Here is a 12,971-nt window from a genome sequence, read left to right on the forward strand (position 1 = left end):
AGTTCCAGTGAAAGGAACTCTTAATGCTTCAGCATACCAAGACATTTTGGACAATTTCATGCTCCCAACTTTGTGGGAACAGTTTGGGGATGGTCACTTCCTGTTCCAACATGACTGCATACCAGTACACAAAGCAAGGTCCATAAAGACATGGATGAGTGAGTTTGGTGTGGAGGAACTTGACTGAGTCCTGACCTCACACATGCAATTCCCATAAACACACTCCTAAACCTTGTGAAAAGCCTTCCCAGAAGAGTTGAAGCTGTTATAGCTGCAAAGGGTGGGCCAACTCTGTATTAAATTCATGTGTATATAAAGGCAGATGTCCCAAAACAGAGAGAGGTATGGAGTTATTATTATGGCAAATTTACTTACATTTAATTAGTGACCTAGAAATTGTTCAACATCTTGAATAGTCAAAATTTCACACATTTCTTTTTTTGTTTTAGGATTTAAAAAATTTCTAAAGGTTCTATGGTTCTTAGAGGGAGTGAATTATTTAAAGAATCAGGCATAATGGGTGTGCTGTTACTAATCTGGAAAATGGTAGTGTGATATGGCCTAATAAAGATTTATTACAGAATTTTAAAGAATAGCATCATATATATCTTGATACATCTTGATACACAGTAGTGCATCTCTTGATAGAAGTTTAATGTTGCGGAACGTCCGTCAATTACATTAAAGCAGCTATAAACAATCCTTCTCTCACCAGCTCTCTTTATTCTCTCTCTTCGAGGTAATAGGACAAAAAAGCATTTTGTCATGTTGCCAAGAAACCAGGAAGAAAAAATAAAAGAAAGGATTTTGTATTATATATTATATATACTATATATATTAAAAAATATATCCGTAACCTGGGGTGAAAAAATAATGAAGTAATTGTACTATACTATTATTTTGAATAATTTTAATTTATGTATTATATTAAATCTTATAAAAATAAAATAAATTAAAAAAAACCTTCCATACAATGATATTTAGACCTTCAAGGCACTCATTGCAAATCTCAAAGGTTTCTTCTCTCATCCAGCAAGTGACTGTATACTGTATATCAACTGAAATGGCTCAGTTTAGCATCCAATTATTTCAGTTTAGTATCCAGTCAAGTCCATTGGTGTAGAAAAACACCATCAAGAATCATACAATGACCTTCTCATGCTACAGAATGTAGTTATCTGTGTATGTTTGAGTATTGATAAAACACCAGACTGCAGTGCTGATCTTGAGCATGAGTGTCTTGGCCTGACCTCAGTAAAACGTGTCAATATGCTCAGTAAGTAAAGACTCTGTCTTGACTTATTGAGGTGTCTCCTTTGCCTCGTTTATCATTTAATTATTTAAGTAATGCTAACATTACCTAGCTATATTTCACCAAGTTCACCTGATTTCTCTGCTAAAGCCAGGTTAGACCAGCACTGAATCCAGCAGCTAACATGCACAGGCTTGGCAGTGGCAAATTCTAGCTTTAACTGTGACTGATTTATGGTAGGAGTTTCCATGTTCTCCCCGTGCCTGCGTGGTTTTACTCCAGGTACTCCGGTTTCCTCCCACAGTCCAAAGACATGTACATTAGGTTGATTGGTAATTCTAAATTTCCCATAGGAGTGTGTGTGGTTGTTTGTCTATGTGTGGCCCTGCGATGGACTGGCGACCTGTCCAGGGTGTACCCCTGCCTTTCGCCCTATGTGTCCTGGGATAGGCTCCAGCAGACCCCTGTGACCCTAGGAGTCCTAGGAATAAGCGGGTATAGACAATGATTGAATGAATGAATGATTTATGGTCAAACTATGCAGCATTTTTCATGCATACGAGCAGCAAACTTAGAGAATGATTTTCTAAATAATTAATAAAATGTACTTTTAATATGGGATCATGACAGTCACTTCAGTTTTTATTAGTTCAAAACTTTTGACCAGATAGTTTCTCTTTTAATTGTGCAAGTCTAATTTCTCAATACTTTTTCCATCCCTGATCACAGCAACATGTTTTTTTCTGTTAACTATTCCAAAGAAACAATAATATATTAGAACGAGTGCAGTAGTATAAAGCTGTAATTTATCTTGCAGCCGGAACTGCTGTCGGAGCTGCTGTTATAGGAAATTACCTCTTTTTAGACGCCAAAAAATGGAATTTCTGCCTGTTTTGGGGGCGCTCCGGTTCAGCATTTAATTTATTTGTGATGTCACACTTCACAGTAATGATTTATGGCTCATATGAAATTAGACACTCTTTTCTATCTAGCTTTTACCCTCCCCTTTCTCATCGACCAGCTCACCAGCAGCTAAACATAGATTCATTGATACTCTACACACAGAAACCCAACAGTGTTCTGACTAATCCTGTAACATACTTGTGGTAATAAAATAATTAATTCATTTGTTTGTTTGTGAAATTTGATTGAAAATGTCCAATAAATCGTTTTCCCTTCCTCCATGAAAAATGGAACGCCATTGTACTGAGAGAAAGGGCTAATCAACACCACCAGTCAGAATCATCTATTCAATAGTACTGTATAACTGTTTTTGCCAATAAATTCATTGAAAAACAATAACTTAATATAATATTCTTTCTTGCTGATTTCAAAACTGGAAAAAAAAAAAAAGAAAAAAAAGGAAACCGTCAATCTCTGTATTATAGCTATGACCCAGCAGGAAAGACCCTCAGCATCATGTAATCATAAGATGTACAAACAAGTAATGAATGTCAGTAAGGAGTATTGCATGTTCTCCTTATGGTTTTGTAGGTTTCCCTTGGGCTCTCTGTTTTTCTCCCACTCCCCATCAACATGCATGTATACAGACTGGCTATGCTAAATAGGAATGAGTGTGTGAACATGCATACATGGAGCCCTGTGATGAGCAGCCTCACTGTTTAGGTTTATTCTACCAGCCTTTAGCCAGTGTTACCAAGACAGACTCCAGCTCCACTATGACCCTGACTAGGTTAAAGATGAATTAATGAATTTTGTTTGTTGCTTGTTCACATTTTATACTAATTATTTCTTTCTAATCAATTGTGCTGGAGTACAGGGTGAAAAAATAAACATGAGTCATGATTCAGTAACACATGGACTGCACTGTTCATTTAAAAGGTAATTTAAAAAGGACGAATTTACTGACAAACACAGTCAACCATGTGACAACCAAAGCACACTGGATTATGTATGAAATACTGAAACTTGCCTACAACATTCCATGTCCCTTGTGAATAGTGGTATAGCACAGACACTACACTGTTTTCATGAACAGTGCACAATTGTCAAGGACTGAGAAACAACCTCGCATGGATCTTTTTGATGTCTGTGTCTGCATAAAATAAGAAAAATGCACCCTTCTGCTGGGGTGCTACCTATGAGTATACTGTACTTAGTCTATATCTGAGTGTCTCTTTAACCCCCTTCCAATCTGTTTGCTATTGACTGATCATCTTTGTCAACAACCTGCTCCTACAGGCAGCTTGGCTAATCTGTACATCTTCCATTACTCACATTCAGCTGAAGTAGTTTCTCCCCTAGAAGTCTCTCACTCGGTCTTTCTGCAGTCGAGATTCTCACTCACTCCCCCTCCCCCCCCCAAAAGGAGTAGGGCAAAACGCCAAGGCTTGTCTCAGAGCCCATTGATCTAAAGGAAAGCAGGGGCACCGGGGCATCCGAATTCAGTCCCTTTTTTACCCACATGCTGACACATTCCACACCCACTTAACCTCCAGACACACTCATCTTAAAACAAATTATCCTCCATAGCATACACGCTAGAATGGACGAATGTGATAAGAAATCATGCTCTTGACTATTCTAGATGCTATTCTAGATTCTCCACCAATTCTCGTGTGAGAACTACTGCTACTGACAAGAAGCAGATAACGTAATGATTTCAATTTCCAATAATCAGCAAACAGCTGCATAGTTATGTAATCCAATCTTATATTCATTATCGCCAAATAAATCACCAAATAAGGGTTCATCCGATGTGTGGGTAAAACTTTAGATTTTGCAAACAATAAAAATGTATTATTGATAGAACTAAAAGCTTGATCATGATCGTTATCATATTTTTTGTGACTTGAGCATCTTTGCCAGAAGACAGTATACCATCTGCTTGGTTTCAGATGCCAGTTCAGGTGGATTGTAGCCTACAGAATGTGCCTGACACACATACGCAATTAGAGGGCTTTCAAATCAGCAGTTTAGTCTGAAAACTGAGCACGGCTTGCATGAAAAATTGGTAATGTGAAAGCTGTAATGAGGCCTGGGAATCGCAAGGCGGTATTGAACCGGAGACTACCTGTAAGAGGTGACTTGAGTTCATTTGCACTGGAACTAATCTGCAACTCACGTGAACGTGAACACATCTGGTACTCGGGTCTGCACTTTTTCAGGAAATAAACTAACCTGCATCTGTGTTTTGGCTGATGGCAACGTCATTCATTTTCACAAAACATGTGTACCATGAGCGGCAGGGGAATACTGTGTGACACATGAAAGTGCCTTCACACAAATGCAGATGTATAACTGCATTAAAATGAAAAAAAAGGGGGGGGGAATCATGTTGTGTTCTCCGTATGCATTTGCAATGGCAGAAGATGAATGCAAATGCAACAGAGTTCTATAGAATCCAGTGAGTCTGAAACCAGACCAGCGCTGTGAAGAATCCAGGAACAATCACACTCAGATTCGGACCGCAGCCAATGTGCCCAGTGTGAAACCACCTTAAATATATTTCTTTAAAGCATGAGTGTCTGTGTATGACATTCCTCCAGTATGCAGGTCAAATTGAAAATACTGCTGTTAAAAATACATGTATAGGATATTCACTGGTTCTGGCTGGATCTTCTTAACCTGAGAGGAATACAAATGGATCTCTATTACAGCTGAAGTTGGAGCCCAATGTGAGCGAGAGTTTTTGAATCTATTAGATGAGAACTCCAATGCAGAATAACCTATTTATAAGCTCTTGAATGGGGCAGGCTTCTAGACAGCAGCCTGCATTTGTGTGGAAAGTTAACCTAGTTACATCTGCAGGACTTCTGTTTGCCACATGCTTCTCCCTAGGTTCTGCGTTAGCCTAGTTACAAAAAGAGTTGCTGAACCGTCATCAAATGAAGCTGGCAGCTTATCACTCTGAATCACATTTTCTGATTCTAGTAGCGTATTTTATTAAATGTAACTCTAGATACATACAGCAGCCCGAGTTTACGATTCATTGTGCTGATTTATTCATAACAAGGTTTCAGTGCAGTGCCACACTACATGCGCTGTGCATAATTTCCTAGCATTATGGTAGGAAATAGATGGTCCTCTATTACGGCCTGCATTTACGGGTCAGTGGAAGCACAGAGCTGCAAAACAGATTCGGTTTGACTACATGTGCCCGCAATGCATCTCATTTATCATAACAAACTGTGACCATCTCTCAAATAATGCAATTAATCCCAAAAGCGATTTCCCATGTCACTTTACATCATCAAGAGTGGGTGTTATCTAATTAGCTAAAGACAAATATGTGTCAAGGAAAATCAATGGTAATTCATCTCCAGAATACAGACATGCTGTGTGTGCACTGTGGGTTGGTAGGGGTGCACTTTATGTTTCAAATGAGGCACATCCCTATGCCATCATTTTCTCTCAACATGGATTATGCTCAAATGTCTTATTTTTAATAATTGCTAATAGTTTCTTTTTAATCAAGTATTACATATACATGGTATTTTCACAGCGATTTCTGGCAGAGCCACACACAGCAGTTTAATGAAGACTTGCTAAGATATAGCACATTGCAATTTAAAATGAGTTTTGTGCTCATCCAGGTGTGCCAGGGATTCAGATTGAAGAAATGACCAACAGCTGATTGAATATAAACCACAGTATTTAATTGGACCACTGGATTTGTATATTTCAACATAGCAGGTATTACTGTATACCTGTATGTCTGAGCCATCTAAAGACTATCAATCTTGCCAAACCGTAAGTGCCAGTAGTTTGTAAAATAAAACAAGGTATACTATAACTGCTTTTGACACGCTGACCAAAAATACTTTATGCTCATATAAAAAGGTACGTCATACTGATCCCAGCTTTTTAGGAGGCTTGTATTTCCTTGTATGTCTTATTCCCATAAAGATTTTCCACTTAAAACTGAGACAAAAATGGTTTCTTAATAATAGTGCCTATGGAAGGTTACATGAAAGATGTTTAAATGTGGAGGTGGGACATATGCTGATGGAACTGGGGCATATACGTGTGAAAGGAGGGCATATACATGTGGAGGTGGGGCAGAGTCGGTGAGAAGCATTATACATTAACATTATACGTTAGTGTATGATAGGGTGCACACTTTTCTGTTGCGCCATTCAAAAGCTCCTGGCTAAGCAGGAACACATAAATAAACACATAAAACTTTATATTAAATTAAAATTATTATTATTAAAATATATATTATATATATATATATATATATATAAGTGAAACATGTGGCTGCACTGAGCAGGACTAATTACAGCCAGTAATGCTTGGGCCACTGTCACTAGGATGCTATTGAATCACATTAAATGGTTTGTGGATATCAACAGAATATGGATTTTCGGTATTTGTCTGCATTAAGTCTGTATCTATGTCTGTTGTAAAAAAAAATTAAGAAAGCACATGCATGAGAGCGTGAGAGAGAGAGAGAGAGAGAGAGAGAGAGAAGGGAGACGGAGAGAGAGAGAAAGAGAAAGAGAGAGAGAGAGAGAGACAGAGAAACAGAGAGAGAGAGAGAGAGAGAGAGAGAGAGAGAGAGAGAAGGGAGACAGAGAGAGAGAGAGAGAGAGAGAGAGAGAAGGGAGACAGAGAGAGAGAGAAAGAGAAAGAGAGAGAGAAAGTAACTATCACCTATGCTATAATCATTGCATGTGTGTCAAAGTGACATTAGTCATTATTAAACCATATAGAATAACAACTACAATAAGACACATAGGGAGTTACGGGACAATCCCTTCATTTCAACCAAGATCTCCATCATGCTACCCTCTTCCAAGTACCTTTCCATGTTGCTGGGGTGGTCCCTAAAAGCGTACAGGTTTTGTACCGTTAGTATTAATCTTTTATCAAAAATATGCATATGCATATACATGAAAAGGAAAACATACAGTTTCTTCACATACTCTAAATTTTTAAATAAATTATATAGCTTTAATCAATGTGATATATTCTGTAAATAATACACAAACTGTCCCCAAAGACTTCCTACATAGGGGAAATAAACATTTACTTTCAAAGTGTAACTATATTTACAAATCATCCTCTACATGGTTGCCATTTCTTTGTAAACACACACAGTGTCATCGCTCCTACTTATGATGAACTTGTGCAAGAACATCTGGTGTTATGCATAAAGTTGCACTTTGAATGTGTTTCTTTAAATGATCTTTTTGCATATGTTTTCCTGGTACACCATGGTATTTTTAAAGACTATCTGAAAAAGAAAAACAAAACAACACACACACACACATTATATAAAAAATGTTGTTAAACATTTTACTAAAAAATTTATTTCCTCTATATATATATGGAAACGTTTGGGACACCCTGTATACATTGATCAGGCATAACATTATGACCACCTGCCTAATATTGTGTTGGTCCCCCTTTTGCTGCTAAGACAGCACTGAGCCGTCATGCACTGTGTATTCTGACACCTTTCTATCAGAACCAGCATTAACTTCTTTAGCAATATGAGCAACAGTAGCTTGTCTGTTGGATCTGATCACACAGAGCAGCCTTCACTCCCCACGTGCATCAATGAGCCTTTGCCGCCCATGACCCAGTCGCCAGTTCACCACTGTTCCTTCCTTGGACCGCTTTCTATAGATACTGACCATTGCAGACCGGGAACACCCCACAAGAGCTGCAGTTTTGGAGATGCTCTGATCCAGTCGTCTAGCCATCACAATTTGGCCCTTGTCAAAGCTTGCCCATTTTTCCTGCTTCTAACACATCAACTTTAAGGAAAAAAATGTTCACTTGCTGCCTAATATATCCCACCCACTAACAGGTGCCATGATGAGGAGATAATCAGTGTTATTCACTTCACCTGTCAGTGCTCATAATGTTATGCCTGACACTATACCAATACTTTGTAGGGCCTGCTTTTTGCTCTTAAAACAGCCACAACACTGCAGATTTTTCAGGTGCACCTTCATGCTGTGAATCTCCCATTCTACCGCATCCCAATGCTGTTCTGCTGATGTTCCAGTTAAGGACATTGAACCAGTTTGAGATGTCTTTTGCATGACATGGTGCAGCATCATGCTGGAGAAAGCCATTAGAAGATAAATTGTGGCCATGAAGGGATGCAGATGTTCAGTAAAAATACTGTGGCATTCAAGCAATGATTGATTGCTATTAACGAGCCCAAAGTGTACCAAGAAAACATTCCCCAAACTATTACACCACCTCCACCAGCCTTTACTGATACAAGCCGGGTTGAGTCCGCGGATTCATGCTGTTGGCACCAAATAATGAAGCCAGCAATCTGTGTGCCTCAGTAGAACTCAAAATTTATCAGATTACCAAGATCACATTTTTCCCATTTCTGATGGCTGACAAAGTGTTACTGAAAGCTACTACACTTACTAGACTTTCAGGATTTTTTCCACATCTCTACCGGAGATACAGAGAAACACTGGGGGAAATTCTGAGAGAGAAAAACTACAAATGCACACACCGCACTGTATGGAGAAAAAATGAGTGAAGTAGAGAGAGATGAAGAAGGGTGAGTGTCCAGTAGAAAAGCATCATGGAACAACCCCTGTACTTCAACCCCATGCAAACCCACCATGCGCTCGTGCAGCACCGCTGTCTCTTAGCAACGCGGAGTCAGGGCGGAAGCAGTGGCCACATCAATCAGACGGGTGGACTACAAAGAGAGGGGAAAGCCAAAAGGAATACCACATAGAGAGAGAGAGAGAGAGAGAGAGAGAGAGAGAGAGAGAGAGAGAGAGAAAGTAACTATCATCTATGCTATAATCACTGCATATGTGTCAAAGTGACATCAGTCGTTATTAAACCATATAGAATAACAATTGCAATAAGACACGTGCACAATTCCACTGTTTCAATAAGTCCCATAGCTGTAGAAAACTAATAACATACCTTGCAAATCGTCTGAAGCATGCATCCCCTTTTCCATCAAATTTAAGCCCCCCCTGCTGCTGAGCTCAGATTGGAAAATCAAGGCTAAATCATTCCCATGTCTTTCTTCCATCAGCCTCGTAAAAGCTTTCTCTTTCAGCCTGGAGAAGATGCTAACGCGCTGCAGAATGAATATATTCACATGGAGCCTCTGATGCTAGTCGATGTTCTCGCTCTGTCCAGATGTGATGCGGAATTTCGCTCTCTTTCTTCTTTTTGCTGTTCTGGTGGAGATCGAACAACCCCTGCTTTAAAGATCGCCTTCAACTCTTGTGTGGGGGGTGAATCTGTTCACCTGAATCTTTCAGACAGGACCGCTTTGGATTAGAACACCCCCGAATAAGGTACCCCTTCCACCCGCATTCCCTAAACTCACCGAACAGGCTGATGGGAAATGTAGTCCTGGACTGTTGGCTCCACCATAACGTTTTGCAAAACCGTTAGCCATTGAACACAATAGGAACAGGTGCTTACATTTAGATTAGGTTTATGCATGAACAGTTCTGCATTTCGAAAACGGTGCATACACAATGCAAGGCTTTAAGCATGCATTTTGTTTGAAACAACATCTCCCATGATGCACTGCGCTCAGAGCGTCTTTTACAGAAGATTATTGAGCAGGGTGACAGAGCAGTGATTTTTCTCCCCGTGCATGTTCATAGCTTATTATTTATATACAGAAAATGGTGTTAGATATAGCCATCGTTCGTGGCGGAATCATACCTTTTGATTTTTTTTAGACATTTGAATTGATTGTTTTAATATTCGACAAAAAAAAAATCAATTACGCATTCCTGTGCAAACATCAGAGCCTGCAGCTTGTAACGCGATAAAACCGGAAAGCATTTATGCCAAGGGTTAGGGGTCTACCAGCCAGAAAGACATGGCTCAATTGATTTTTTTTGGTTGCTCTCTCTCCCTCCCATCCTCATCTGAATTCCAGCACGACGAGATTGCATGGATTAGTTACATGGGGGACTAAATGGCGCCCCCGTGTGGATGCACTGCAACTGTGTCTTGTTGATGGTCAAGATAAATAACTGAAACCAAATAGTGGGGGAAAATAATGCTTAATACTGTGACACTATGTTAATAAATATTTGTTCTGTCTCACAAAGAACAGAGACTGGGGTCGTGCCCAAGTTCTTACTTAGAAAAAACAGATAATTACAGTTACTGCAGTGAAATATACTACTTTCTTTTTGCTGTAGACAGTCACTCCCATTCACTCTCCCACTAATTTGTTTGTCCTGACCCTCACTGTCTATCCCAAGCCTCTCCCTAGCTGTCCAAAGCATACACACACACTGTCCAGGCATACACACACACACACACACACACACACACACACACTTATTTACGCTTTTTAAAAAAAGAAAAAAAAAGGGAGCATGAATTTTGCCAAATATTTCTTGGTATGCTTGGTAGCATAAAGAGTTCCATTCACTGGAACTAAGGGGCCAAGCCCAACCCCTGAAAAACAACACCTGAATTCAATGATTTGGAAGGGTGTCCCAAACCTTTTGGCAATATAGTGTATGTATTAAAGGACAGAAAAATCAAAAAGAGCTGGAAGCTATTGTGCAATATAACAGTGAGTGTATGGATGCAGCTACAGTGGCTGGATAGACTTACCAAAGTCCTGAACGACATGTGAATTCATTCTTTTCCATAATATGGGTGGAGCAAAAAAAAACTTGTGGGTATTAGTCTGTTATGGGAGTTCACCAGTGTGGTCAGTACTCTACCTCTTGGTGTCTTAGGCAGTTCCAGTTGTGTCTCTTTAATACAAGGTATTTGTATGTACTTTACAACAGTGCTGCAATACATGAGGCTGAATGTATTGCTCAATTACAGTTTAAAAAAACAAGCAGTTATGAAGTAGAGGGTTAAAAGCAGTATATAAGCCATAGAATATTTTATTATAATCTTATTGTGTTAATAATTAATATATGATTTCCTTGTGTTCTCATTTCATAACATCTGGGTTATTCCCATCCTGAAGAAACCTGCTCTGAATCACTCAGACATAGGCAACAACAGAACTGTATCACTTCTAACTTCCATCACTTCTGTCAATTCTGTCATCTGTCTTTCACAGAACAACCTCCAAAATCCCAACCAGTCTGGCTTCAAAGTGGAACATTTCACAGAGACTGCCATTTTGGCTGTCATTGAGATACTACATGCTGCTGAATCAGCCAAGTGTCATCCATCCTCATCCTCCTCGACCTCTCAGCAGCATTTGATATGGTCAACCACAAGACTCTTTTGTCCACCTTCAAGAGTCTTGGTATTCATGAAGCAGCATGGCATTGGTTTGTTCCCTAACTGGAAAATTGCTCATATCAGGCAACATGGAAGGGATCATTTACAAAATTACGGAATTTAGCAGATGTGCTTATCCAGAGCGACCTACATTTATCTCATTTTTTTAAATACAACGGAGCAATTGAGGGTTAAGGGCCTTGCTCAAGGGCCCAACAGCAGCAGCTTGGTACCCCTAAATAACCCCAATGAACCATTACTCCAACACCTTAAGCACTGAACTACCACTTGCCCCATCAGTTCCACACAGACGTTATAAAAATCTATACCCCGATATAGGTTTCCTTACCACTGCTATACTTAAGACATTCATCTCATCCTCTCCTTACCTTTCACTGACACCACTACTTGTGCTCGGATCTCAGATGGTCTGTCAGACACTTCATCATGGATGGCAACTCATCAGCTAAAACTCAATCCCAGCAAAACTGAACTGCTGTTCATCCCAGGTGATTCATCCCCGTGTCAGGATCTTGCAATCTCACTGGACAACTCACTTTTGTAAATCATTCTGGATAAGGGCGTCTGTCCACTGCCGCAAATGTAAATGTAAATGTAAATACATGGTTGGAGGTGAACCGGCAACACTAAATTACCCTTAGGCGTGAATCTGTTTGCACAGCGCCTCTTGAGAGATTGACATCCCATCTAAGATAAGTTTTAGATCCACCATCACCCTGACAAGTGTTTTCTGAAGATGAATGAATGAATTCATCTAAAGTAGGGCTAAAGGCTGATTCTAGGTAGCAAAGTGATGTATTATGCACACAAATAAAATGTAAAAGATATTGACTAATTGCTATTCATATTCTTGAACATGTAAGATCAGTACATAACAGTCAGATGGTAATATATGGAGCTGATGTAGTGACGATCCTTAGGACTGATTGTTGGAATGTTAGGGCAGTCACCAATTAGTCCTGAGTGTCCTAAGAAAATCTAGTGAAGAATCTATGTTCTTTTCTATACTTTGTTAAAACAGTTCTGACCACGTTTTCTTTTTCTTATGCTCTGTGACACAGACAGACAGATAGATACTTTATTCATCCCAATGGGAAATTTACAAATTTACCATTTGTCCTTTCTATAACATTACTACTGAAATCCAAATCACTGCTTCCTCTAAACATACTTTGACAGCACTATAAAGAAGTTTGGGGAACATTATCTGATCCAGTCCCATACAAATCTTGCTATAATGTCTTTCTAATCTTTCTAATTCTCTCCATTCCTCATATTTCATATGTCCACAGTATTGTGCTGTAAAAGAAGTTCTAATACAATGGCCTATTCTATACAACTAAAAGAAATCATGTTTAACAAATAGAGTAAAATAAGCTCACCCCGCATAAAACCTTTTCCAAAAACCAAATACTATGCAGATCGGGTGATCCGCTGTGGCGTCCCTGAACAGGGAGCAGCCAAATGACCGCAACAACAACACTGTAACTTCACTGAACTCATTTCCGTC

At 39.3% G+C, this 12,971-nt stretch overlaps 1 protein-coding gene across 4 annotated transcripts in view; it reads right to left on the minus strand.

Moving 5' to 3' along the window:
* Positions 1-12,969, minus strand: part of st3gal2 (ST3 beta-galactoside alpha-2,3-sialyltransferase 2) — a 36,110-nt gene extending 23,141 nt beyond the window's left edge. The window contains exons 1-2 of one of the 4 annotated variants that reach the window (XM_058388061.1): positions 9,134-9,554; positions 8,817-8,897 (exon numbers count right to left, since the gene is read on the minus strand). The gene's annotated coding sequence lies outside the window, so the exon portion shown is untranslated. Of the gene's footprint in view, positions 1-8,816; positions 8,898-9,133; positions 9,555-11,829; positions 11,982-12,843 lie in introns of those variants that run through there. The other 3 variants (XM_058388065.1, XM_058388063.1, XM_058388062.1) reach the window with 3 other exon arrangements.
* Between the last annotated feature and the right edge of the window lie 2 nt (positions 12,970-12,971).

The sequence above is a fragment of the Hemibagrus wyckioides genome, linkage group LG04 (assembly GCF_019097595.1).
Source record: "Hemibagrus wyckioides isolate EC202008001 linkage group LG04, SWU_Hwy_1.0, whole genome shotgun sequence".
In the NCBI taxonomy this organism is placed as follows: domain Eukaryota; kingdom Metazoa; phylum Chordata; class Actinopteri; order Siluriformes; family Bagridae; genus Hemibagrus; species Hemibagrus wyckioides.